The following is a 6,000-nucleotide window of genomic DNA, read 5'->3' on the forward strand; positions in this document are numbered from 1 at the left end:
ATACAGAGGAGGTGCACATCCAACTTTTAGGCTGGGACACAGTTGCCCACTGATGATGTAATAAGGTGCTAGACAAGACCTCCAAGCTGTGCATGTACAGAATCCTTATAGTAACTCTTATAAGAAAAACATTTAATTGAGGGGGACTCACTTACAAGCTTCAGAGGTTCAGTCCATTATCATCATCTTGGAGAGTGTGGCAGCATGAAGACAGATGTAGTACTGGATGAGTAGCTAAGACTCCTATATCTTACAGGCAACAAGAAGTCAACTGAGACATTGGGTGGAATCCTGAGCATAGGAAACCTTAAAGTCCACCACCATAGGGACACATATCCCCCCACAAGGCCATACTCACTCCAAAAAAGCCACACCTCCTAATAGTGCCACTCTCTGAGATTATGGAGTCAATTACATTCAAACTACCATGTGGAGATAGTTTATTTTGCACACACCAATAAAGATTATCAGGTTCAAAGGAAAAAGCCAGGGACTATATTAAACATAGGAGTCAGGCAGTAGTAGCACACACCTTTAATCCTAGCAGCATTCGGGAGGCAGAGATTCACCACAGGATCTCTGTGAGTTCAAGGCCACACTGGGAACAGAGCCAGATGTGGTGGCACACACCTTTAATCCCAGCACTAACCATGGAGGTCTAGAGGTCTGTACAGACAGACAGGAAATGTATCTGGGTGGAGAGAAGAAATGAGATGTCAGGTACAGAAAAGATATAGGCATGAGTATACAGAAAGTAAACCTCTTTTTGGTTAAGGATTTCTAGTGGTAAGAACATGGCTGGCTTCTTTCTGCTTCCCCAATCTCTCAATTTTTACCCTAATATCTGGCTCCAGGTTTTTTATTAATAAGACTGTGTAGTAATTCGTCTTACACAAGGCTGTTGTAAAAACTACCACAACAATCAATGGGCATTAATATTTCTCAATATCAATGGACTCAATCTGCCATTAAAAATACACAGGCTGAAAGAATGGATACAAGAACAGAATCCATCCTTCTGCTGCATACAAGAAGTACACCTCAACATTAAAGATAGACATTACTTCAGAATAAAAAGTTGGAAAAAGATTTTCCAATCAAATGGACTTAAGAAGCAAGCTTGTGTAGCAATCCTAATATCTAACAAAATAGACTTCAAACCAAAATTAATCAAATGAGGTGGAGAAGGGCATTTCATACTCATCGAAGGAAAAAATCTACCAAGATGATGTCTCAATTCTGAACATCTATGCCCCAAATGCAAGGGCACCACATTTGCAAAAGAAACATTACTGAAGCTTAAATCACACATCAAATTCCATACATTAATAGTGGGAGACTTTAGCAACTCTCTCTCACCAATAGACAGGGCATCTAGGCAGAAACTAAATAGAGAAATAACTGACCTAACAGGCATTATGACTCACATGGACCTACAAATATCTACAGAACATTTCACCCAAACACAAAAGAATATTCCTTCTCAGCACCTGATGAAATCTTCTCTAAAACTGACCATATACTCAGCCACAAAGCAAGTCTCAACAGTTGTAAAAAAAAAAAATGAAATAACCCCCCTGTATTTTATCAGACCACATGGATTAAAGTTTAATTTCAACAATAACAGAAAGTCTACAAACTCATGAAAACTGAACAACTCTACTGAGTTACCCCTGGATCAAGGAAGAAACAAAGAAAGAAATTAAAGACTTCCTAGAATTCAATGAAAATAAATGCACAATATATCCAAACTTATAGGACACTATAAAAGCAGTGCTAAGAGGAAAGTTCATATCATTAAATGCCTTCATAAAGAAATTGGAAAAATCTCATACTGGCATCTTAACAGCACTTCTGAATGCTCTAGAAACACACACATACACACACACACACACACACACACGCACGCACGCACACGCGCGCACACACACACACACACACACACAAGAAGAGTAGATGGCAGGAAATAATCAAACTGAGGCTGAAATTTATAAAATAGAAACAAAGAGAACAATGCAAGGAATCAATTAAATGAAGAGGTGGTTTTTCTAAGAAATCAACAAAATAAACTCTTACCAGACTAACTAAAATGCAGAGAGAGAATATCCAAATTAACAAAATCAGAAATGAAAAGGGGGACACAACAACAGACACTGAGGAAATCCAGAGAATCATTAAGTCATAATTCAAAATCCTCTGCTCCACAAAGTTGGAAAATCTAAGAGACATGGACAAATTTCTTAATAGACACCACTTGCCAAAGTTAAATAAAGTTTACATAAACAATTTTAATAGACTTTAGCCCCTAAGGAAATAGAACTAGTCATTTAAAATTTCCCAAACAAACAAACAAAAAGCCCAGGGCCAGAAGGTTTTAACACAAAATTCTACCAGACTTTCAGAAAAGAGCTAATATCAATACTCCTCAAATTATTTCAAAGCATAGAAACATAAGGAACATTACCAAATTCTTTCTGTGAGGCCACAGTCACCCTGATACTAAAACCACACAAAGACTCAACAAAGAAAGAGAATTACAGAAAATTTCCCTCATGAACATTGATGCAAAAATACTCAATAAAATACTCCCAAACTGAATCCAAGAACACATCAAAAAGGTCATCACTACTAGGATGAAACCTACTTAATCATGGTGGATGATTTGGAGCCCATTTCCTGTAGAGGAATGCCTTGCTCAGCCCTGATGCAGAAGGGGCTTGGTCCTGCCTCAACTTGATGTGCCAGACTTTGTTAACTCTCCATGGAAGGCCTTACCTTCTCTGAGGAGTGGAAGGAAAATGGAGTGAGGAGAAGTAGTGGGGAGTTGTGGGGGGAGTGGGAGGGGAATTGTGGTTAGTATGTAAAATGAAAAAAAACTTTTTAAATAAAAAAGGTCATCCAGAGATGCAGAGATGGTTCAAAATATGAAAATCTGTCAACATAAATCCACCATATAAACAAACTGAAAGAAAAAAAAATCACACGATCATCTCATTAGATGACAAGCTTTTGACAAAATCTAACATCCCTTCATGGTAAAAGTCTTGGAGAGATCAGGGATACAAGGAACATATATAAACATAATAAAAGCAATATACAACAAGCTGACAGCCAACATCAAATTAAATGGCAAAAAACTCAAAGCTATTTCACTAAAATCAGAAACAAGATAAGGTTGTCCAGTCTCTTCATATCTATTCAATAAAGTAGTCGAAGTTCTATCTAGAACAATAAGACAACTAAAGAAAATCAAAGGGATACAAATTTGAAAGGAAGAAGTCAAAATAGCACTATTCACAGATGATATGATAGTATATGTAAGTGACCCTAAAAATTCTACCCAGGAACTCCTACAGCTGATAAATACCTTTAGTGAAGTGGCTGGATACAAGATTAAAAAAATCAATAGCCCTCCTATATACAAATTATAAAGAGGCTGAGAAAAATAATCAAGAAATCAACACCTTTCACAATAGCCTCAAATACTATAAAATATTCCAGGGTAACTAACTAGGCAAGTGAAAGACCTGTATGACAAGAACTTCAAGTCTTTGAAGCAAAAAATTGAAGAAGACATTAGAATATGGAAAGATCCCCCATGCTCATGGATCAGTATGATTAACACAGTAAAAATGGTCTTCTTACCAAAATCAATATACACATTCCATATAATTCCCATTAAAATCCCACATTTCTTTGCAGACTTTGAAAGAGCAATACCCAACTTCGGATGGAACAATAAACAAATAAAAAAACACAGAATAGCTAAAACAATCCTGTACAATAAAAGAACTTCCAAAAGTATTATCATCCCTGATTTCAAGCTCTACTACAGAGCTATAGTAGTAAAAACCACATAGTATTGGCATAAAAACAGACAAGTAGATTACTGGAATTGAATCAAAGACCCAGATGTAAATCTTCACACCTATGGACATCTGATTTTTGACAAAGAAGCCAAAATTATACAGTGGAGGAAAGAAAGCATCTTCAACAAATGCTGCCAACCTAACTGAATAACAGCATGTAGAAGAATGCAAATAAATCTGTATCTATCACCTATACAAAACTCAAGTCTAATTGGATAGCAGACCTCAACATGAATCCAGATATAGTGAACCTTAGAGAAGAGAAAGTGGGAAACAGCCTTGAACGTATTGACACAGGAGACAACTTGCTGAACAAGACACCAATAGCAGATACTAAGATCAATAATTAAAAAATGGGACCTCATGTAATTGAAAAGTTTGTATAAGGCAAAGGACATCATCAATAGGACAAAACATCAGCCTACAGAATGGGAAAAGATTTTCACCAATCCCACATCTGACAGAGGGCTAATTTCCAAAATATATAAACAACTCAAGAAACTAGCCATCAAAAAACCAAATAACCCAATTAAAAATGGGGTACAGAGCTAAACAGAGAATTCACAACCAAAAAAAATCTCAAATGGCCAAGGAACACTTAAGAAATGTTCAGTATCCTTAGCCATCAGGGAAATGCAAAATGACTCTGAGATTCCATCTTGCACCTGTCAGAATGGCTAAGATCAAAAACACAAATGACAGCTCATGCTGGAGAGGATGTGGAGTCATGGGAACACTCTCCCATTGCTGGTTGGATGTAGTGGGTAGCCATTCTAGCTTTGATCTGGAAGTTCCAACCCCCATTGAGGCTTTGGTAACTGTCACACCTACAAGGCGGATCCAAGGGTGGACCCTGAAGACCCGAGATCTGGATGCACAGGCCCTCTTAGTTTCTGAACCCTGGACGCTGGAGGTGGACCAAGCAGTGTTCTCCAGAGAACATTGCCAGACATTGCCATGCCTTTCTCAGACTCTGTAAACTATCCATTCACTTGTAAGTTACCCCACAAAATAAACTTCCCTTTTAACTATGTGGAGTGGCCTTAATAATTTCACCAATATCGTGAATATACCTGTAACATGCTTTATATTGTAATAAGCAAAGTACTGTCTCATTTTATTGGAGACATATGCGGGGGCATTGTCTATCTTAATTTGTACAGGTATTCCCATGATGGCCATAACTTCTAATAGGTGTGTAATCACAGAATCAGCATTTTCAGAATTCATAGGAGTTGCCCACTGAAATCCTGAATAGGTGTCAATAGTATGATGTACATACTTTAATCTTCCAAATTCTGCAAAATGAAACACATCCATCTGCCAAATTTCATTTCTTTGTATACCTTTTGCATTGCTCCCTGCAGGTAATGGAGTTTGGTTATAGAAGGAACAAGTAGGACATTTTTTCACAATATCCTTAGCTTGTTGCCAAATGATGGAGAAATCCTTCTTCAAACCTTTGCTATTTACATGGTATTTCTTATGAAATTCTGAGGCTTCTAGCACATTACCTATTAGTAACTGATCAGTTTCATCATTACCTTGTGCTAGAGGTCCTGGCAAACCTGTATGGGATCTGATATGTGATATATATATATATATATGATGTTCCCTTTTTCTGATGACTTCCTGCAATTATATGAATAATGAAGTTAGTTCTGTATTATCAGGAATAAATTCAGCAGCTTCAATATGTAAAAGAACTCTCTCTGCATATTGAGAGTCAGTGACTATATTGAGGGGTTGTATGAAGTCCATCAGTACCATAAGAATGGCATACAGTTCTGCCTTTTATACAGAATTATATGGACTTTGTACCACTTTACTTAAGTCTCCTGATTTGTATCCTGCTTTCCTTGATTTATTTGCATCAGTATAGAATGAGACAACTCCAGAAATTGGCTTTTGTTGTACAATGTGAGAAAGGACTCATTCAGGCTTCTTTATAAATTCTATTCTCTTGCTTTTGGGATAATGGTTATTAATCTCTCCCAAAAAGTTACTGTAGGCTCTCTGCCAGTATTCATTATCTTTCCATGGTGATGAAATTTCCTCATTAGTTAAAGGTACTACAATTTCTGCTGGGTCCATTCCTGTTAACTGGCGAAGTCTTAGTTTACCTTTTTGA

Source organism: Peromyscus eremicus, chromosome 9, assembly GCF_949786415.1.
Source record: "Peromyscus eremicus chromosome 9, PerEre_H2_v1, whole genome shotgun sequence".
In the NCBI taxonomy this organism is placed as follows: domain Eukaryota; kingdom Metazoa; phylum Chordata; class Mammalia; order Rodentia; family Cricetidae; genus Peromyscus; species Peromyscus eremicus.